General features: G+C 35.7%; 1 pseudogene across 1 annotated transcript in view; it reads right to left on the minus strand.

The window, feature by feature from the left end:
* Positions 1-22,226, minus strand: part of LOC143255233 (uncharacterized) — a 175,113-nt pseudogene extending 152,887 nt beyond the window's left edge. The window contains exon 1 of the transcript XR_013030474.1: positions 21,395-22,226. The product of XR_013030474.1 is annotated as an uncharacterized LOC143255233 (transcript). The remainder of the gene's footprint in view (positions 1-21,394) is intronic.
* Positions 22,227-24,855: the final 2,629 nt, after the last annotated feature.

Genomic DNA, 24,855 nt, shown 5'->3' on the forward strand with positions numbered 1-24,855 from the left:
CAGTCTGTTGACAGCACTTGTCGCTGTTGGCTGCAGAAAAGAGCTTCAAGACCCTCTTTACGTAATACAAGATGGCGTAATGTCTGCTGTGAATAGTAATAGATTAGAAGTGTGGGAAAATTTAATTAAACCTTTGAAGAGCTTGGATGCTTTGATACACTTTTGAAGACTACGTACTGAAAGTGTGATGGTTCGTTTAACACGCTTTAGCTTAACTCTATAGGATATTTACATTTAGAAACTACACGCCACCATGGGTCTTCAGGTTTTTGTATCGTAGGCAGGATGTAAAACAAGGGTGTTCTTGACTCTTTTACAATAAAGCTATTCTGCACCTATAAAATTATTTACGGTCTCATGTACAGCAGTTTGATATTCTTCGAGGTGACTGGTTTAGAGTTCAATGTAGTATCTATCTTTATAGGTCAGTTATTCTGTCTCCACTTTATACAAGTTTTTACGTAATACCACTTGTGTCCGCAGTTTGTTTTTACACGGTAAGGTCGTGTTTTAACGTGTTTATAAATTTATTTAGTTAATTTCCCGTAAACATTTTTCGGTAACAAAGCCAAATCGGGATATCTGCTGTGTCTACCGAGGGGAATCAAACCTCAGACTTACATTAGAAGGAAGAGAATCATTATTATCATCAGCGGATGGAGTTTGCTTTGTATACAAGTTGTTGCTGAAGTAGAGTCGTAAACGTGATCGACCAAAAATTATGCAACATATTTCACGCCGGTTATTACGTCTTTAGATCCGTTGTGCGTTTTATATTTCACATAACAGTTGCAACATAACAAGTTTCAAGTTTTGTAATACATCCACCAGGCCAGCAAGAATCAAATTAACACTTTTTTTATTCACATCTAAATACCGTTATCCATTACCATCTTGTTTTTATTTCTTAATAATTTATTGTGGCATATTTTAAATGATATTGTATTATCTGTAGTGGTATAAAAGCAGTTGCATATTGTTTGAAGTATTTAAAGTTTGCCTACAGGTGTCACATTTGATGCAGAGAGAACGAAATAAACATTAAAAACGTAAGCTCGACTGAGAATTTCATAGAAAATATTTTACATTAAATAAAAGTTGTTCTTTACTTAAGAAAAGTAAACTTATTTGTCAACCTATGTATAAAAAACAAAACATATGAGTCATTGTTCTCTTACTGTAATGTGGTTCTAGCATACATATATATATATCCTCGAGGTGGATTCCTAGACTACAGTGAGTAACTTCCCAGGGAAGGTTCTCCATCTTCGATTCATCTCCTCTGGGATCCAAACATCCACCCACGTGTTTACCTTGCGTGGCATCAGCTTAAAGGGAGGAGAGGATCGTAAGGGGTGTCACAGACAGGTCAGTTTATGTCAGTGGCACCTTAACACATCATTTTGGCACTAATTTCCTCTAGGCAGATGGTCCTGGATACCCCTTCCCTTAGGTCAATCGGACGTTCTCAACGGATGTTGTAGACAGTAACTTGTAATCTCCCAGTAAGCTGCCCACCATTCCCAAACTAATCCTCTTTTAAGAGTAGAAGACGCTGTGCATATTCCGATGTTCTTTCGTAACTGCTGATTTTAGGGGAGCTTGGGAGGACTGCGTGGGTGTTATTTAAACATTTGGTATCATGTTTCCATTGTTCACTCAACAGACAAGCAAAACCATAAAATCAGAATCAAAATTTATATTTGGGAAGCTCTTTCCTCGAGTTGCGATTTGAAAAGCGTACTACAATTTTTATTGCATTCTCCTTCTTTGTTTACTTAATTTCATTACGTCTTAAGTACTTAACACATTAAAAACTCGTAAACAATTGGTGAAACACAAGAAACAGTTAATGACTATAGCCATCCAATATGTAAAAGCCTGGATGTCACTTCAAAAGTAGTGATGGTAAAGGCAAATAGCACTCATGTAGCTTTGCGTGAAAGTCAACAAAACAAACAATTCAATATATACATCAAAACGTCAATCAGATAGCCTAATAAAAAGTGTTAAACCGAACACACAAACATTAAATGCTCCCTTACAAACATTTAACAAATGAGGACCGTAACAACTAGATGTAACTGAGTGTTGTTCAACAAATAGTGTGTTGCTAAACTGTACAATATAGGAAGGAGCCTTGTCACAATTTGTCAGACAAGTTACGTCACCATCATGAAAAATATCCCATATTCTATGTCTAATTTCCATTCCTCGACTCCATTTTAAATAAAAAAACATATCACTAATTATTTAAGACTAATTACAACCGTAGTGAATTTAAAATGCATATATTAACAAGTGGAAGTACACAATTCGATGACTTTCGAATTAAACAGCAAGGGTAAAAAGTGTGTACTATACAAAAATCACTACCATTAAAATAAGTTTTAAAAATGCATATTTCATTAGTTTGCTATATCTCTATTTTCACTACAGTACAAACAACTTTGAGGTTTATAATACTTTGCACATCTGTTCTGCCATTATGAAAAATTAAAAATAGGGGGCGACCTTTGCTGCATATTAATCAAATAACAGGAATTTTAAAACGTGTACGTTTTAAATACACAGCACAAATATAAAATATATTTTATTAAGTATCAAAATAACTACGCAACGTATGACAAGAGTATTTCACTATTTCAACGCTCTAACTCCTCTGCTCTTGATCCGGGGCGGTCCTCTTGGTGTCTGATGCAAGTTCCTGTGAAAGAGTGCAGATGCGTGCTGGGTAGTCTGAAAGAGTTCTACTAGAGAACACGGGGAACTACAAACAGCCAGTGTGTTCTCTGACTCTCTTAAAGTCTACTTATAAAATACACTTAATTTCGGGTGCAAATTAATTAACATATTTCTAGTTTTTGAAGTGTCGGTACTCGGCTCAAATTTCAGGTGCTAGGCAGCTAGAGGGATGTTGCGACAGCAATACATTTACATACAAATAATCATTAAGAGTATTCCCATATAATCTCAGCACGTGTTAAGAAGCCCATTTCTGCAACTATAACAACTTTAAATTAATGTAACAAAACTTACAGTAGATTAATGTTCTGGAACATCATAAGCAACGAGTGAGTAAATATAATACAATAAACTTAGCAGTAAATATATGTAACGCAAGAAACAGTAATAGAATGAAACTCAAGGAAGGAGTGAATAATATACTTCAAGCTGTATAAATAAACGCTATAAACTGTAATATAAAACCCAAACTGCCATGATACAAATCAGATGTATTCAGCATTCGCATGGCAGTTTGTATAACCCTAGTGGTCAAAAGAGGTAAAGTACAGTATCCGTGTACTCAAGGTGTTTTTGTAGCCCGCAGTACTGACGTAGTTGTGACATACTAAATAACTAGGTTATCTTAGCATCCGCTATAAATGTGGACCAAATGGAAATAAGATCGTTTACATGGTGGTAATGAATATATTGTCTCTGGTTCTTATATAAATACAGGTTAACGACAAAAAAGGAATAACGCTAAAGTTTATATAAGTATTCCCAAAGTTACTATAAAATAATAAAGTTTGCATCTTATTATTTAACGTATAAGCGCTTCATAGTTGTTATGAGCTAAAGTGAGGTTCCTCACCCGAACGACAAATGTTGGATTTATTAAAGACGATTAAACCTTTTAATTATATTTTGTCCACGACTCTACATCTAGCGCCACCTACAAGAACAGAGAAAGTAACGTGTCAATAATATTGATAATAATACAATCCGACATATTAAAGGAATGTAAAATGATACAAATCTAAACATTTCTAATAAGTCTTGACTTTGCCTGTCAAGCAATCGTTTTAAAATGAATTCTTTATTCCGAGACAACACATTCGCTGTGTTAAAACAACGTATCACGTATCACGAAAAGCTCTGGTGTACCAAATGCCACAGATGATCCTCGTAACGTCACATGCAATAATCCAATTCTTCTAATGCGGTAAAGAGTAAAGCATGATTTATACAAATAGTAGCCCTATAGTATTAAGTTAACAAGCAAAGAAATATAAAAGTGTTGTTACCGCCGACATCCGGACTTCATCTCGAGTTTTTAACTGTTTTCAAATTATAAATAACTCGTGCAAGTTTGTTTTTTTCTAATTACGTGGGCATGTCGTGAATAAAGCGGTTCACAACGAAGGTCAAAGCACATTTTTAGAACATTTGTGAAATACGGAAATGATAGTTTTCATCTATCAAGTAACGTAATTATAAAAATCAATTCTTACAGCGCATTAGATTACCTACCAAGGAGAAAACTATTTTCTTTTTAGTTAATTTAGCAGTGGGGCCCGACCCGGAATGGCCAGGTGGTTAGGGCGCTCGACTCTTAATCTGTGGGTTGCGGGCTCAAATCCCCGCCACACCAAACATGCTCGCCCTTTCCGTTGTAGGTTAATCCCACTATTCGTTGGTAAAAGAGTAGCCCAAGAGTTGGCGGTGGGTGGTGATGACTTAGTCTTACACTACTATATTAGAGATGGCTAGCGCAGATAGCCCTCATGTAGCTTTGCGCAAAATTGAAAACAATTTAAATTTAACACAGTGGTTCTTTCTCAAACTTTTTAGATCGTGACCGCTTCGCCCCTTTTACTTCGGATGCGTGAGCGATGAAGATGTTGCTGTTAATATAGTCACATTATTCATTTCTGCAAATAATGTTTTGTTACTACTTGTTTCTCTAAGCTTCTCAGACACCCCAAGATAAATTATGCCCTTAGTTGAGGAACTGCTAAACCTAATCGATAACAGTCGAACTAGAACATTTTCTGTGAACGCCTCGACTCTCCATTTACAAATATGTTTATTACCACTCACCACCTGTGTGATATATTCTGCCGTTACAACAAACGGAAACCAACCATACAACGGAGGCACCAAAAGTCATTAGCGGAATTCTGACTGGCATTTTTGTTTAAATTGCTTAGTCTGGTTATATATTTATTTAGGACCCTGTGATCAAATAAGCTAACGACCCACAAGAAATTAACTGTATAAATAGTTTTAGAAAATGCTATTTTTAATAAATTCAATGTGACGTAGACCTCCAACAATGATACCAGGGCTAAGTTACAATTACTCAACTTTTTTTTTTCGGAGTCAGAGAAGAACGATGAGAGAGAAATCAAAATGTTTTCTCATTATTATAACAGGTGACTAGAGGCCCCTTTTGTAATGAGCTTAAACTAGACCCGTTAAGTCCAAGCTTTTACTAGGAAAAAATTATATAATCAGTGATGACTCTTTCCCTAATAATCTTAACTTCCTTAATTGTATTAATTATCAAGCCCCTGCACACATACATAATTATCTGAACCTTATGAATACAGAGATTAGAGTATATATATGAAAATCTCTTAGACTTAAAAGAAGAATGATAGTGAATGCTCGTTTAAAAGTTGCATCTTTATAAACAGTTCTTAGAAATTAATGTCGAAGTAATAAATAACTGTCAGGTTTATAATGTACAACGGATATCAGCAGCAACCAAAGAGCTTAAGGATCTTATCTATAATATAACTCTACAGCTATCCATTAATCAACACGTATTACTTTATGTTTTTGTTTAATAATGCAAATTCCTTAAAAGATAAGATATATAAACAGTGACATTAACTTACATTTCTCCACCGTTAACTTATTGTTACTTTAACAATGGCGATACGAAGTTTTATTGTGTTTTTCTATACTATTACAGCTGCTTTGAATATTGAAAAACAGCAACGTTCTTTCAGCTGCATCCACCCGCTATGCAAGTGTTATCATGACATGACCTTGGTTGGATCTCACGTATTATAAATCGCTCTCTTACAGACGGGACACAAAAGCTCTTGAAAACTGGTGATAACTGTCGAATGGAACCCGGACTTGTGTGGAATGTGGAAAGGAATATCCTTCATACACGTGTTCAGGGTTTAAACTTTTAGGTTGGCGAAACGAGATTTACGCGAATACAACAATACTTTAACACATTATCGATACTTGATCATAAGACTACCCACACGTGATATTACAATACGTATTTTAACACCATTTTTTGTGTTGTTGTTGTTCACTGTTGTTTACGGAATTTCGAACAAAGCTACACAAAGGTTATCTACGCTAGTCACTTTTCTAATTTTGAAGTAACAGACTAGAAAAAAAGTTAACACCGCCCATCGTCAGTCTGTGGGTTACTCTAACGCTGAAACGTTGTTTGTCACTCTTATAACAACCGACAGTTTTAAATTATAGGACGCTTTTTTTTGCACAACTTTGTATGTACAATAGTAACACTAATGAATGGGCCCAACAGTCCATCCCGTATATATGTACAAAATACATTATGAACAGTCCATCTAGTATATATGTATAAAATAGAGGATATTTTCTAAACGTAAACATTTTTACTTCTATGTTATCTTTTAAAAAGAAAGTATATATAAATCTTAAAAACCCTTGAAGCAGAGACTGTTGAACTATACAATATGTGACAGTGACAGCCCATGAATTGAAGGGGGAAAATAAATTGCAAACATCTGCTGTATGGCAGAAAATGTTGTTTTTTCCTGAACTCAAATACAAAAATAAACTTTTCAGCCCAAATTCCCCACCCCCAAAAAAAGCGATAAAAACTGTATAATGTTTGTACATGAATTAAATAATTACTTCACTTATTTCGTTGTCCAAATGCAAGTTAGACACACACATCAAGGTCAACTCTGATCTTTACAAAGTTTATGTTATCATAAATTTTCTTCACAGTATACTAGTAAGTGGAAAATCGTAACTCAATTCTCTCCATTCCATATACGTTCAAGAAAGCAACTTGTTCTCTATAAAAGTACAGCAACAGATGATTTTGTTGTACTCACGTGTACCATATATTAAATTTTATTTGTTTGAATTTGTTTTGTTTTTCCTGAGGGGGGGGTCAGAGATTTTCTAATATTGACTCTAGCTATTTCAAGTGACATGACGCTTTGTTTTACAAGACCTCACTTCTAACTATGTAATAATACCTAGACAAAAAAAAAAAAAAAAAAAAGCCAACGATTCTGTATCTACAGGTACTGACTGAACAAACACGAACCTCAACTCCTTCTGTGAGGAACGTGTTACTAAGGTCTTCTGACAAGCTCACTCATTGTAGGCAACATAAACCCGTCTGCCCTCCAGTAACAAATTAAGAAAAAAAAAAGGCCTCGTGCGTAGCCTCAGTGCTTTCAGAAACGTTTTTAATAATAGGATGCATTCTTCACCATGACAAGATTTATATACACATTCATTGACGCATTATTTTCTCAGCTAGTGAATGATCAGCTTAACACGTGGTCTACCTTGCGTTTAATAAACTATAGGTTGTCGAATACCAAAAAGCGCTATAAACAAAAAAAAATAAAAAAGATGAAGTTTTCACATTCTGTGTTCGATCAAAATACGTATAACGTGAAATCGACAGGGACAAAAAACGTAAAGTTTTAGATTCATGCAATCAGCCATTACGTTTTTTTAACATACTAAGTAGTGGGGTATTTCCCCCAGTAGGGCATCTTTCCTACCCTACCACTGAAAGAAGAATTTGCCTTTTTGCAAAGGGGTTGAAACGGATGTTTATGTATAATCAAAAGAACAACTGATTTAGAATTCGGAACGGAACTATGTGACACAATGCTGTTAGATTTGAATGTAACATATGTAGAGTAAACTTTTATCTAATGACTGGTTGGATGTTTGAGGTTTATTGACGAGAAGGGGCTGGGCTATCTGCACCACACAACCGACAGAAAAGTACAATCATTAAAATATGTAAAAAATAAGCATGCTACAACAAAATATAGTCCAATTATCAGATTAAAATCTTAGAGTTAAAATGGCCAATGGTCCTCAAAAATGTAAAAATACAACTGAGATGGACAGTGTCATCATCGCCAAAGGCACTGTTCAACGTCAAGGTTGAACCCATGGTATAAGTATGTTTAAAATGATAGTACCAGAGCAGACAAACTTAGCAAGCTTGTTTAGTGCAAAAACAGATATGGCCTGATATCCAGAAAAACTGGATAGAATTAGATGTTAATGAGAAATGGGGCAGTCAGTTTTGAATATCGGCAAAAACAAGGTGAGAACTAACTTGTAGCAATTCCAGGGGCAGTAGAGAACTAAGCGAGTCAGTATAAATAGTACGGTCGTGTACTGCATAGCTTCTATTCATCTAGGGCAAGAAAAACGGCATGCAATTCGGCAGTGAACACAGAAACTGTAAAGAGGATCCTGTCAGCGACAACTGAACCATAACAAACCACGGTAGTATCCACATAGTCACCTGATTTTGAACCATCTGTATAAGTAGGAATGGAAGAATGGTTTGAAATATGTTCAGCAAATAGCAGACAGTATTTCCAATCATGAATGTCTGCTTTTATCAGATGGCTTAAAGATAGATCACATTTGGGAACAGTAATAAGCCATGGAGAGGGGGGCTGACCAGTGTATGCAGCATTGTTATCCAAGGACAGACTCAATTCATCCAACTGCGCCTAGATATGAAAGTCAAAAGGAGCAATGGCAGACAGTCTGTTCTGAAAAAGCATGGCCCACCGAGGTAGGAAAACAAACCCCCAGGTACGGAACAAAGTTTCGAAGCATACAATAAAGGCAGTCGCAAACGGTGGAGGTGCAAATAAGGTTCATGAGACTATGTATAAGCTCTGAACCGCGGAAGTGCGGAAAGCCCCGGTAATGATGAACGGGGTCCAGCAACATTAAGGTTGGAGTCCTGGCAGAGCCATAGACCAGTGATCCATAATAGAGTTTCGATCGAATAAGAGCACGATATATCTTTAGCACAGAACATCGATCTGCTCCCAAGTGGTGGAAGAGAAGACACAGAGGATGTTCAGTGCTCTTGTACATTTGACCCGTAGCTGCTTCATGTGTGGTATAAAGGTCAGCTTATAGTCAAAAATAAGTCCCAAGAACTTTGTCTCAGGAACCACAGGCAGCACAACTTCACTGATATGGAGTTCAAGATCAGGGTGAATACCCTGTTGACAGCAAAAGTTCATGCAAACGGTTTTAGAGAGAGAGAAGTTACAGCCGTCTGTAGCTGTTGCTGAATATACTTCACGTTCGACGACTGTCATGAGATGTGAAAGTCGTTGGCAAAGAGCCTGTTTTCAACAGTGAGAGATAGTTGTTCAGTGACGGCATTAATCTTTATACTGAAAAGTGCGACACTTAAAACACAGCCTTGAGAGACTCCAAGGTCCTGTAGAAAAGAACTGGAAGGTGTCAAACCCACACCAACTTGGAATTGCCTGTCCATTAAAAAAGTGTTAATAAAAATGGGCAAATGGCCACGTAACCCACATAAATGGAGGTCTCGAAATAAACCATACCTCCATGTTGTATCATAACCCTTCTCAATGTCAAAGAATATTGATAAAAGATATTGTCATTTGAAAAATGCTTCTTTGATTGACGTTTCAAGTCGAATCAGGTGGTTCATGGTGGAGTACTGTCATCGGAACCCACACTGGGTGGGCTAGAGGAGGTTTTTTTTATTCGAGGAACCAAACAAGACGAGCATTAACCATCCTCTCTAAGGTTTTACAGAGACAGCTTGTCAAAGCAATTCGACGGTAGTTTGAAGGAACCTTGGGATCCTTCCCAGTCTTAGAGAAAGGGAGGACAATAGCCTGGTGCCAGGCATCAGGAAAACATTATCCTGCCAGATCTGATTAAAAAACAATCAGAAGAATAGCAAGAGAAGTGGGAGATAGATGGTGCAGCATTTCATAGTGTGCATCATCAGGTCATGAAGGGCCAGTTAGAGTTCCACCAGTGTAAAGGGCTGATTGTAGTCATAGACACAATCAGCTCGAAAGGAAAAACGTGATTGCTCTGCCCGATCGATGGCTAAGAAAGTGAGGAAGAAGCATAAGTGCTATATACCTGGCAAAAGCTTTTACCAAGAATATCGGTGACGCTCCAGGTGTCAGCTACTAGGGAAGATCGAGAGGGGACAGAATCATATTGCCCACTGATCTTTCGAATCTTGTCCCATATGATTTTGGAACTGGTAGAAGAAGATATGCTGGTTGTGAACTTAATCCAAGATTCCTCCTAGTTTTGACGTATTACCCACTGAGCATTTGCACGGGCCTGCTGGAAAGCAATGAAGTGTGAGAGTGTGGAATACCTACGAAAAGTATCCCGGGCCCGTTTTCGAGCCTTCCGTGTTTTGTGGCAGGCAGGATTCCAATACAGACGAGGATATCGTGGAAAACGTGTCGACGTTTTAGGAATACATTGAGCAGCTGCTGTAAAATAAGCTGAGATCTCACAATATGCCATATTGTGGGGAATAAAGTAGAAGTGCTAGATGCTCGAGAAAATCTTCACCAAAGGTGTTGGCGATGATATGGGCATTACTAACTTCCTGGCCATGAGAGAGCAAGACCGAAAGGGGACGTAATTATACTGTCCACTAACCTTTCGAATCTTGTCCCATATGACTTTGGAACTGGTGGTAGGAGAGATGCAACAGGTGTATTTAATCCAAGATTCCTTCTGGCTTTGACGTCTGACATGGACCTGCTGAAATGCAATGCAATTTTAAAATGTGGGACACCTACGAAAGGTATCCCAAGCCCATTTTTGAGCTTTTCTTGCCATGCGACAGGCAGGATTCCACCAAGGACGAGAATATTGTAGGAAATGTGTTGAGGTTCTAGGAATACACTGAGCAGCTCCATGGAAAATACAGGCAGGCTCTGCTCCCATGCGGTTATCTATCGATGGCTTAGAGATGAGGACAAGATCAAACTCTGAGAGAGCAGTGAAAGAGGACCAGTTGGCCTGGTCCAACTTCCATCGAGGCACGTGGGTCGGATGGCATTGACTACAGTCAGTCTCTCTCAAAATTAGAGGAAAATTATCACTGCCCTGTGGGTTACTTTCAACCTTTCAAGAAAATTAACAGAAAATTGAAGGGAAGGAGATAGAGAGATCAAAAGCAATAAAAGACTGAATAGGTGCATGAAAATAAGTATAAGAACCAGTATTAGAAGAGAGAGGTTGTTATCCAACAGCACATGCCCCATGGAACGACCCCTCTCATCAATATCAGCACCACCCTAAACGGGACTTTGTCCATTAAAATCCCAAAGGAATAAAATGGTAGGTGGTGACTGCTCAATGAGGGCATCAAGGTCTGACTGATTATATGTCTCTTCAGAAGCCAGGTAGAGAGAACAAATAGTGATGGTATGACCCAAGGAAGCATGAATGGCTACAGCCTTCAATGATATATCCAGTGATAAAGACTGGGTGGGCATGCTGGTCAACCAACAGTGCCATCCCACCATGAACTCATCCATCACACAACCTGTCACTTCTGTACAAAGAAAACTGCCGAAATGTGACTGTATTGGCAGATTTCAGAAACATTTCCTGTAAGAGGAGACACACAGGCTGGTAAGAATCAATGAAATCCTTGATGTCATCTATAAGTGAACGAGAATCCTGACCCAACAGTTCCACTGGATCAGAGTGATCACTTTTATTTATGTGGAGGAGAACGTGGCAGGGAGCCCTTCTGTTTTCGACCACGTTTTTGTCTTTATTAGACAAAGGTCTATCGACCTCCATGGATCCTGCCCCGAGTAGAGTCGGCAGGTCTCTGTCTGTGGACAAAGATTCCAGCGACTGAAAGCATGAACAAATGGCTGTTTTACTTCTTGAGGCCGCAGAAGAGGATGAGCCAAAGGAAACACCTGAACCCAAAGCCAAAGGAAGTAGAACCAGACAGTCACTGGAAGGATTGTCAGGGACAGAGATCAAAGTAGACGTAGATTCGTCAACTCTTCTAATAATGGAGGGCAAAAGGTTCTTCGGATGTTTTGCAAATGACTCTGCTGGAGGCACGGAGAGATATGTCTGTACTCCCACTGTGACAGTGGAATAGAGTGTGGCAACATGTCTGAAATGGAAATGGAGTTTGAGACAATAATTTCCCGAGCTTCTGGGTGGGAGATATTATTTACAGTATTCAAGCATTGCATCTCTTTCTCCTCCACCCATTTAGGGCAAGAAATAGAGAGGGAGGGGTGTGGACCACTACAATTAATACAACGTGGTTCTAGTTTGCACTCGTAAGCATTGTGATCTTTGCCTCAACAAAGAGCACATGTTAAAGAACCACGATATGATGTTTTTGAGTGACCAAACCGTTGACTCTCAAAACATCCAAGAGGACTGGGAATGTATGGCCGTAAGTTACAGTTCAGATAACTTGCTTTGACTGTGGCAAGAGGACGTGGTGGTATAAACGTTATTTCAAAACATTGGTCGTGTTCATAATTTCGTCTTTACAAGTGAAGCTTCGGCACACCGCAGTAACACCTTGGCTTGAAAAACTAGCAAGGATCTCCTACTCACGAATGTTCTTTAAATCTATTTCAACTATAACTCCTCTGAAAGAATTCAAAGTTGAATGGGGAGTCCCCTCGATGGGTATATCCCCAATGATCTTCGATTTCAAGAAGAGTTTGGCATGTTGTGGTAAAGATATTTCCACTAAAATGTATCCAGAATGCACTTTACTGATTTAAGGCAGCCAGCTACCCTAAGAATTTTCTGGATAAGGAATGGATAATTAGAAATCAAGGTGCAGAATCTGACTGTGATGTTGACTGTACAACAGAGTCGTCCATGTGTGATCGTTTTCCGATTATCTGTTTGTTTTTCATTTTTGTTTATATTTTCATAAATAAGAACATTCATAATAAAGAAGCTACATTTCAGTGACCACTGACCCCACCCATCATTGAGTCCTACGAGAAGAACGCACTACAATGTCAAACAAGGACACTGTAGCAACGCCAAAGTTTCGTGAGCACTATACCCGAACACTAGTATCAGACAAATGTCCAAAACACCCGTTGAGAACGTCCAACACTGATATTTGATCCTAGCCCAAATGGACCAGCCGATTTACCCTAGAAGGGCCACCCCTAAGGCCGCCTGTTTACAGGAATTCAAGGCCAAAGTAGTGTGTTGGAGTTGGACCCCTCAACCACCAGGTTCCTCTCTTCCCCTTTACGGGTCGACACGCATGGCAAACACGTAGGTGGATATTTAGATCCCAGAGTAAGTAAACTGAAACTACAGAACCTTCTCTGGTAGGTCCCCTAACCACATTCAGGAATCCACTTCGAGGGGTGTTTTAACAAGTTTTAACCATAATTCATTTGCAGACTGTAAGAAAGATGCTTATTTTTATAACTAGTGTGTCCTCATATATTGATATTTTGCTTGCGAATGACATTATTGTGTTGATAAATTTAAGCGATGGACTTCAGGGAAAATTTGGTATCCTTTTTGAAAGTTTGTCCCACCACTGAAAGTTCTTTAAAATGCAATTAGCTAATGCATGAATGAAATCTCGTCAATACTTTTTTCTTCCGATTTTAAAAACGTCAATGATTTTCTGACATGTTGTTTTATGTAAATTTACTTCTGAACCGCTAGATGTCCAGTTATCATGCCCGATTTAAATCCCGTGTAAATTACTATTGTAAAATCAGCACACAATAACAACTTTAACTGCGGTGTCCTTACGCTATGTACATGTACAAATGAATAATGTAACATTATTGCTACTTAGAGGTCCAGTACGCAATCATAGCCTTGTAGTCCACCTTCTTCGCAACGTTTCTACATCAGTAAGAACTTACTAGTCCGGCATAACCAGGAGGTTAAGGTGCTCTGTTCGTAATCGGAGGGTCGCGGGTTCGAATCCCAGTCATACCAAACATGCTCGCCCTTTCAGCTGTGGGGGCGTTATAATGTGACGATCAATCCAGCTATTCGTTCATAAAAAATAAAAGTAGCCCAAGAGTTAGCTGTGGGTGGTGATGACTAGCTGCCTTCCCTCTAGTTTTATACTGCTAAATTAGGGACGGCTAGTGCAGAAAGACCTCGTGTAGCTTTGCGTGAAATTCGAAAACAAACAAAGAAATAACTAAAGTTATCAGTAGTGGACAACACTTATACTTCCCAGCTTATCCTAATCAGCTCCTTCAGTTTTATCTACCAAGTAACTTGTTATACTTGGAAACTAAGAAACACCAAAGAAAATGTAGAACCACATAACAAACAACGATACGAATATATAAATTATATGTGAAAAACAGACGCTATAATACAGCATTAATTTCCTTCGCAAACTGGTAACCAACTGCACATATTTGTTCAGCATCTGACAATATCTAGTTAAATTACCGTTAAGATTTTTGGATAACACATTTACTGTATATATAATTACACATTATATTTCAGTAATAGTGCTGTTTTCAGGTAGCGGTAAAAGTGAAGAAAGAACTGGAAGAGAAGTTACTAGACGCATCTAAGTCAATGTTATTCCAGGACAGAAAAACACAGTAACTTACTATCAAATAATCGAGTCAAATGAAACTAAACAATCATCTCATATAAATAATATTCTGTAGTTATCGTGTTGAATTTACTACAGAATAGTTTTATTAAATATCTTTACCAAGAAAATATCAAACCATAGAGAAGCTTATTAGTACGATTTGTCTGTTGATAGACTTCAGACTAAGTATGTTAAAAATCATACAGTTTCATACTAGTATTGCTCAATCTAGTGTCATATGTTGCCCTGCTTCCAAGAAACTCGTACGTCAAAGCAAGGTTCTTATAACACTCTCTAAAGACCATATACATTCGAAGTATGTTCGAATATGTGACAATATTTTCAAGTTAGTCATATATACATCCAACACCATAAAATATATTTGACAATATATTGTATGTTATCAATCAGGCACCGTGACTAAGCACTATCTGTGATACGCAATGAATTCTTATTCAGGACATTCATTTCACCAACCAGGACATCTCTGTCAATCATAACCATGACATGTTTAGTCTAACAAAGTTACTGTATATATTATGCACGTTAAGCAGTTGAAGCTTTGTCCTGTCTATCAACGTTACTTGCGTGAAGTGCTTCAAAGTGAATCAAAGTCCGGGTTATTTTGCTGAATCAGTCAAAATGAGGAGTGTACTCCATTACAAAACATGTAGCACACAGATAAAAAAAAAACTGTTAAGCAACATTTCGGTCAAATGTCATTCTTCGGGTATCTATGGCTATCACATTTCACACATAAATCTCAGGAATGGCATTTTCTAACAAAAATGCACAATAAAGTCTATTTGTTATTGTTTCCCGTAATCGATTTCTACATTGAATACCGCTGTTTGTGTGTACAGGTTTTTTTGCTGTTGAGCTAGTTCAAACTGGGGAAAAACCTCAAATTTAAAAAGCACTTTCTAAAAGTTCAAACAGTGGAAACGCTGCTTAATTTGTAACCAACAGATTTGTAGTTTTATGTGTGTAATTCATACCGTTTTTACAATATGGACGACTTCAGCTGCCTGCACAATTCATTGTAATGTAATAAAGCATATTCAAAACAAACGTGCTGAACTCATCACAAAAAGTGTGATAACTCAAAAAGTCCAACAACAGAAATCCATAAGAAGACATTCTCTGGGAAACATGCAAGTCTCTCAAAAAGACTTGACAGGTGAGCTTCCTGAAAGAAATCACACGTGAGTTTAGCAAAGTTACCTTTACCATACTAAATGTCAAAACTTGCACGTGCTCATGTCAACTAGTCTATACATTACATTTCTTCACTCGTGATAAAAAGCTTTAAACATATACACGTAATTATAACAAATGTTTTGGCTTCGCTTAATTTAACTGGTTTACGTTAACAGTACAGAGGGAAATCAAAAAGTCACAACGGTAGTGACTATCTGTTTGTAAAAATGGCTCTTATAACAGAAAATGTTCCTCTGCGTCAAGTTCAAATTCTAATATAGTTATGTAGAGCTAAATGTTAAGTCCTCTTCTACAATACGGTGCTTGTGACATTGAACCCACCAGGTCAAATGGCAAGGTTAAAGATTCAGGCATTATTTAAGTAATTCTCTCCACGCCAAGTGACGCACATGGCCTAACAGTTCAGGCACAGTCATTCGTAATTTAGAGTTGCAGACTACAGGAAAGAAAATCAGTCGATAGCACCAGCCGTCTGATATGCAGATACTCTTAACCTAATTGCGAGTTCGGCAATCAGTCTTATAACCCAGTCAAAGCTGAAAGTGCAAAGGGTGTTTGATAACACCATGTCTCGATTCCCAACCCGAGAATATTTTTTAAAAAGTGCTAGAAAATATTTCCTACTCACTAGTGCTATCACTATGCAGAGACAGGGCAGCTATATATATTATTTAATATACGTTTAGGTTTTTCTATTTCCCACTCACTATTTCGTAAGACGAGGATTTCAACCCATGCGAATCAGATTACGAATCGAGCGCCTTAACCACCTGGCCACGCTCGGCACGTAATACATTAAACAATGCATTTACACGAGCAGCATAAAAAACAACAACAACTTGCATCAGTGTAAAGTAAGCTAAAAATTATACCAATTTAAAAACAAAAGTTTATACTACAAAACTGCTCATACTTATTTTAAATTATTAAAAGTACTAACAATCAATTCTTACAGAGCAATATGAAAAATCAATAATTCGCCGTAAAGCCAATACGTGTTTCTTTTCACTAAACTATGTTAACACAATGTTAAAACGGTATTCTCCGACAGTATATCGGTCATGCCATCAGCACACCGGAAATAGTAATTTCAAATGGGAAGCAAAATCATTCTGGTCGTGATGCAACAAAACCGTATAGCTTTAAGACAGTGTAAAAAATATTCAGAACACGTACAAATATTTTACACGTGCGTGGAGAGGTCTCTCACCTGTGATTCCTGTGTCAATTAAAAGTGTAGCAATGAACCAGTGTTAGGCTTACCCAATCCTTTCACCAAATAATTCTTGTTCAGTTCTGGTTTGGATGCAGCTGTTTTAAGAAAATTTATGTCATTTTATATTTCCTAAATACAGACTTTTAAACAAGGAAGAGTTGTTTGTTGTTCTTTGTAACTAATACAGCTTAACAGCACAGAACTACAGTAATATTTTAATACACTACTTCAGTTGAAAATGCACGATACAGCATACGCAGAGGGTTGAATACGTTATATTTGAACAATTCTGTAAACATAAATCCCGAAGTCACGTAACAACCATTGTTGATATGAAGTCGCAGTGAAATGGAATATATCAGAGCTACAACTTGGCATAGTTTGGAATTTCTCAGGTAGTGTGTTGACACCGAAACTTATTGCTTTTGGAAAGAGGATGTAGCAACCCTTTTGTATGCAAATCATAAAGATGTGTCAATTTACAAGACAGAAGTATACCTGGCACTTAATAGCACTGAAAAATAAAGGTATATGAATTAATATGATATACCAGGACTGTTCAGAAAGAGACCTACAACATGTACTACCCTATCCATGGTAAGCAGCATGGCATATTGTAACAGTACTGAACACATTATATAAAGATTATATAAAGCAATAAGGACTGACATGCTTTGAAAATTGCAGCCTTGAGACAGAAATTTTGCAAAGAAAACTACACTACAGGACTATTGTCAAGATCGAAGGTTGGTCACCAGATAGCATGATAATCATGAGATGAATAAACTGTAGTGATCTGATCAGCTTCCAATGTAGTTTTAATGTAACATACTCTGCATTTGCATAAACCACAAATAAACTGAGCCTTCTGTAAAATATTAAGGAGTTATAATTTTTGAATAACTTTAAAATTAATAATACTAACCCATAACTGAAACAGATGTAATTTATTGTTTTTAGTATTCTAATACAAGACAATTCAGAACTCTTATAATCAAGTAGAAAAGCCAAAATACCTGTTTTTTTCTCTCTCTGAAAACCAACAGCCTTTCACAAAATCCATTAGCAGATGCATTTGCAAATTACATTTTTTTATACAAGAAATTTTTAATGAATTATTTATTCAATGTAAATAAGATCTGTTAGCTTCAATAAACAAGATTGGCTGTGGTATCATATATGTACTACTACTAAAGGACTGTTTATAATTTTTAAAAAAACCTAATAGAAGCATTTTATTGTACAATGAGCACCACAAAATGAATAATCTACAAACTATTTATAAATCTTTGTTCAACTTAACACTATTTTACTTGTAATAACTGGTGCAAAACAAGATTGCTTCAGACCTGACTGATGTTAGGCCCATACACATATGAAGTTTTGCCATTAAAGTCACGTGCAATAGTTCATAACTGTGTTTAATAAGAAAGTTGAACTGAAGAAAATAAGTATTAATCATATCACCATCTACTTGTTTTAAGATTTAATCTTCATATATGAAAAACATTACATGATAAAAAGAATTAAAATTAAATCAAATTTAAACTTATTAAAACTTGGGTTTTGTCATATATACATAATTAATAATATTCCCATTCACTGTAATTATTTTTCTTATTTAATTACCTGTAGATCATACATAAATCAAACAGAATAGCAAGAAAAGTACTTTCTCTAAAAGTCTATGAAGTTCAAGGTTTAATTTTAATAATGAACAAAGATTTAATTCTAAAAAACATTCCCATAGAAAGTTATCGACTTTCATACTTTGTCTCATGCTATTCATAGTTTTACATTCCATTACAAACACAACTGAATAAATAAATCCTGTCACTTAGAAGCCAAGTAAAGGAAAGATTAAAAGTCCACATTCAGAGCTTATCACACAGATTCAACTCATTCCTGATACTTCGTGTACTGGCAGAGTATAAAAAAATAAGACCTGACATTTGACAGGCTGTTTCATGCAGCATGAAAGAGTTGGACGACTTAAACTGAAATAAAAGACAAAATGCAATTCATCAAAATAGTTGCAGCCTTAGTATTATTAGTGCAGAAGTTATTTATTTTTGTATAAACTTCAGTTCAGTTAAGAACCAAAGTTGGAACTAATTGACAGAACATAGGAAAGTGGTAAGAATATTTATTTGAAATTAACATAAGAATCTTGTTACCTTAAAAAACATCTTACGAATAAAGCAAGCTAAAACTGAATACTTAATGGAATTACAAAAACTTGCCTTCTTATTCACACAAAAAATAATCAGATGGCTATGTGTTTATTTATATAAATTCACAAAATTATGTGCTTATTAATTTTAATGCATTATTAATTTTACTATCATTTACTTTTCTGTATTCATAATGTTATCATTTCAAGCGAGTCTTTAAGATACGTCTTTCTAGTATAGTATTTATCCATACATATTTCTTAACACATATCTTGTTACTAAAGTTTATGAAATATGGATTTATTTTCAACCTCAAACTGCCACCAAATATTCTAAAATTTTTTGTTAAAATGTGAAGGCAATTATGTAACTTTAAAATTATTTTAAAAATTTCAACACTCAAGCTGACTTGAAAAAAAAGAAAAGTATACTGATACTTTATAATATTTTACAGCAACCAGTATCTATATTAGAACAACTGAGTTTTTAAAACATAGTTCCGTTTGTCTTTCTAAACTTCATGATATCATCTTCTAGCCAACAGGTTAACTTCTACCAATTAATTCCTATATAAAGTTGTCTACAGATGTTAATAAGTTTAATATATTCTATAAACTACACCTAAAAATAAAAAAAATTGTATTCTAGAGACTATTATCACACTTTATGGTACATCCCAAAGCAAGATTGTTAGCCAATAAAGATTCCAATACTGTAATTTCTTGTTGAACATTTAAAGTTTTGGGAAAAATTCAGACTTGTGCACATGATTTTTGGTTTGTCCCCCCCTCCAGTTAAATGTTAATAATATAATATAGATTAAAGTAATACAAGTTGCCTGCTGTCAAAAGGTTATACATAATATACAAGTTACCTATATATACACAAAACCTTTAATTCTTTTACAGAAATGTAGATAAAAATTCATTAAAGCAGCAAACCCTTACCACTTAGTGGCCATTTCTTACATAATTTTAAAAGCTAATTATTATTCCAGATATACTGTGGTACAGTAATACTAACATTTATGTGATATAAGTAAACACATACATACACTACATATACAACAAACATTTACAGTGTTTTACACTAAAATAGCTCAATTTTCACAGAAAATATTCATTTGTTGAAAGATGAAATGAAATCCAGATAGTTGAAATAAAACAAATAAATGTTTGTTTCAATTGTAAAGCTAATCAATTGGTTCTAAGCTACTGAAATTATGGTAGAAATATAAGATGTATTGGAAATAACCCGAATTTATCTTTATTCTAAAGTAGTGTTTGTCCAAGTGCTAATATGGAAAAACTTAATATAATTTTTGCATAGCTTGGAGACCTTATATTTTATTAAATTAAACTACGGTTTCTATGGTAACTAGATCAGAACTGCATACTGAGCATTCCACTATCTCATTATGCATGGGTGTAATACTATTCTTACTCTTAGGTTTAATAATCCTACATATACAGTATCCACAATTCTTTATTTTCTCTTTTCATTGCTATCATTCTCTCTACTTTTTCACACCACCAATGTTCCTCTCATTCAAGAAATAACTGCTTTACATATTACAATAATCCAACATAAAAACGTTTTATTTTCCATATTCCGATCCCGTCACTAAGCTGTCATGGTCTTTTGAAACATAATAAACGTTTTTAACATAACCTGGTCTCCTCTGCATCTTATTATTATCATAAAATACAGAAATATTACTATCTAAAAAAAGTATCCATATCAACAAATATACAGTCTCAAAACAGAATCCTTTTCATATTTTCTTATTATAGCTCTATTAATTCTTTGCTTTCTACTATTATTCCTTAAGCCAATTTTATCTTTAGTTTTGACTTTTCCACAACTTCGTGCAGCTTCTGCGTCAACAGCTAATGAACCCACAAATTCAACGATCTTCCGCTGCGATTTTTTTAACTTTTACAGGTATGGAGATAGAAATGTTTTTGTACGCAAGATGAGTAGCAGTTGGAGACATAAAAACACAAACTTTCTGTCATACAAAACTTGTATCAAATAACAAACTGGAATTCAAGCAGCTGAAAAAGTTTTGGGTCGCTTTGTGGTTTGAGCCTAGATATTCTGATAAGAAAAATCAATTTATTTCAGTTAATTTACAAATAATTTTGATCACATAATCAAAATTAAGAACTTAAAATTAACAGTTAACTTACTGTAAATCGATAAATGTTATAAATTACGTTAATATTATATTTTAAACGTTACGGTTTAAAAGCCAAAGACATACGTTTAAGACTGTTATGAAAAAAATAAGTTAACTTGTATGATAATGATATAATAATAAATCTACATTCCACAGAAGTGGTTACTTACATAAATTAAACCTGAGTAATAACGATCTTTCAAGTTGTAAAGAACAGATGCTTCGTTCAAGCATGTTAACTCTGCCATGTCTTCCACTTTATTAAATTTTGGGGGATTCATTTTCTGTGCATCATCTTTATTAACAATGCATCTTTTTCCTGTCTCGACAATCTCCACTTCCATCTCATCACCTCGATCCACTTTGATGCTTGCTGCAACGAAACCTTGTTGTTCGTGAGGTACCCATATCAACTTTTTTGATGTCCATTCTGCCTGAATACTTGGATCATTTATTCCAACATTTCTGTCCACAACAAGGTATTTCAGTTCAGGATCTTTACTAAAGTCCATCGTGACTGTTTCCGCCATGTCGCTAATATTGCCTGTAGATTACTATATTGCAGACAGAATGAAGTTACAGTTACCGGTACCTATAATTTGTTTTTGTCTAAATAACACTTAACTCGCGAAATTTTCTAATCAACGAATATTTAAATTTTCGGACAAAAAATATACATGTAACCGACTTAAAGTTTCAAATTTTGAATATCTAACTGTTACAACGGTGTAAAACAATTCACATTAATACTACTAGTAATGGAGAAAGATAATATTATATATTTACGGTCTCCAATAAGTAAGCTACTGGTGATAGTAACACAACTTCAACTACTTGTTAGCAGCATAACACATCATATGATCCCACATAATACCAGTACACCTCTCAACTCTTACGGTTAGGACTAGTACGATCGGCCGCCGCCCGGATGAATTCCTTTTCTGCGCATGTCAAAAAGTTAGCAACACCACACACTACGTGTACGAAGCCTGTAGCTCAACTTATAAACCTCTGACATTCTGAACTCACCACGGACAACAGCGTACTTTAGTTGATTCCACAACAAATTGAGTCACTGGTATATATTTAATTTCCTGACGCTAAAGTAACGTCCACAAAATTGTTAAAATGACATTTTCCCTATCTTCTCACCATTACTAAAATTATATTAATGTTATAAAATATATTGAATATAATTTTGCAATGTTATAAACAAAAACAAACAACGTATTTTTTATTTTGGTTTTTACAGCATATGATTCAAACAGGCGATTGAATGTTCGCTGTATTAAAAACACATTCATTAATATAAATCGTCACCAACAATATACACATTCTACGCTCCAGTGGCTCCGCCGAAAAACTGAATGTTTATAAATGTTAAACATCGTGTTTTGATGCCAGTGGTGGATAGGGTACAGATAGTCCATTAGGTAGCTTTGCGCTTGATATCAACAGCATAATAAACAAACAGATGTCTCTATTAAAGAAAAAAGGACGAAAACGATATAATACGAAAAGATATATAACTGGGGTGTTTATTCCAATCGGCCTGATAATATTTGCGCTTACGCTAACAGTAGTGTTTAACGTGATTTGAGAAAGTTGGCTCTATGCTTATATTTGTGAAGGGCTGCATATTTCCAGAGAATAAATACACTAATCTGAGGTGAAACATACTAATGCTACAATTGCAAATACACCGAAGTCAAACGTATTTTTGTGTAAACCCGACGGATGGGGGTGGCGCGGTGAGGTGTTTTGCAGCAGTATAGCTTTATTGTTGGTAGTTATATATTACATAGCCTTTTTTTTTTTTTTTTTACTTAACCATATGCATATCGGCTCCTACCGCTACACTTTGACCACTGTCTAACTAATGAATAAAACTATAGCTGGTTTACAAGTAATATCACAGTAAGTTACGTGAGAACAATAAGTGAAATATAAAATGATATGGAAAATCACTTAGTTTTTAGCCACATCGTCAAACGTGTAACTCATAGTTACACCAATTAGAAGAGAGAAAATGCTCCCATGACAACTCTTGTGACGAATTTTGCACATCATGAAAATGATTGTAGACAGTAACCTGCTGAACTGTATTACTAGTGTTATGTATTATAATTTATTTCGGATGAGTCTCCGAATTATCATGTTACATACGTTACGTTACCTCTTAAGATTTTAAATAACCGGAAATTTGAATTTCAAAGTTAATAAAATGTCGATATGTATTAACTTTGTCATATTTGCCAACAAAATTGATACACACAATTTTCTTTGTTAACACAAAAAATGTATTTTAATAAACAAACAACAATACAATTTATCATAACAATTATTACAAATATTGGTTTATATACAATAGTTTCACAAACTATACTTATACTAAGTCTTCTATCGGGTCTGAAAGTGAATATTTTATCGATGGTCCATGTCCAATATGAGTAATTTAATTCTGAGACATGGCCAAGTGGTTAAGGTGCTTGACTAGTAATCCGAGGTCGCGGCTTCGAATTCCCATCACACCAAATATGCTGGCCCTTTCAGCCGTGAGGGCGTTATAATGTGACGGTCAATCCCACTATTCGTCGGTAAGAGAGTAGCCCAAGAGTTGGCGGTGGGTGTGGATGACTAGCTGCCTTCCCTCTAGTCTTACACTGCAAAATTAGGGACGGCTAGCGCAGATAGCCCTCGTGTAGCTTTGCGCGAAATTCAAAGCAAACCAAACCCTACTTATTTTATAGTTCCTTCTCATTGGTCAAATAAAGACTTGATGATTGCATCATCAGCATTTGTCTTTTTATTATAAACTTTCATTGTAAACGTTCCCAAAAGTTGTATAAACTTTCTAAGTAACCACTCTGTCTCTGCTATATGCTTAACGTAAACAGTTTATAACTCCCATCTCACATAACAGAAGAGATGTAGTATCTACTGATCTTACAAAGACTACAGCTTAACAAAAGAAAAATCTGCAGTCTCTTAGGTTTTTTGGGTGAAATTATTTACGTTTTGTGGCCAGTTTCTCAAAGACAGCTACATCGTTGTCTGCAGTGACTAGAGCTGAACCATATTTTAAACAGACTGAGCGAATGTTTAATTGACTTAAGAGTGCTTTAGTCGAAACTCTGGTGTTGATATATCAAAGATTAGATAGTCCATTCGTACAAGATACTGATGCCACTGATAACAGAATTAGAAAGGTATAGCTCCAGCTATGAGATGGATTAGAAAATGTAATTTACACGTGGTGGTCATATATTGACAGCTCTTGAACACAGATATTATATGCCAAAACAAAACTGCTTGTAAATGAAGTATTTTCAAAGTTTTATTACCACAACCACTCCCTCGGCTAAATAGACTAAAACAGCTCATGAGTCTTGAAAATATTGATGAGATTATTTCACATGACATAATACTGTTGTAGAATCATGTCTGTATCATACACCATCAAACAAGCCAACAATACAGAAATATTGAAGTCTTATCCATTCACTGAATATCAAAATTCTGGGCACCACCTAACTGGAAAAAATCTTTGTAGTAATAGTGACGACTTGTCATGCAAGATGTGAAAATTTCCCTGGTAAATAGTCCTCATAATACTGCTTCAGAATCTTTG

The sequence above is a fragment of the Tachypleus tridentatus genome, chromosome 7, assembly GCF_004210375.1.
Source record: "Tachypleus tridentatus isolate NWPU-2018 chromosome 7, ASM421037v1, whole genome shotgun sequence".
NCBI classification, from domain to species: Eukaryota; Metazoa; Arthropoda; class Merostomata; order Xiphosura; family Limulidae; genus Tachypleus; species Tachypleus tridentatus.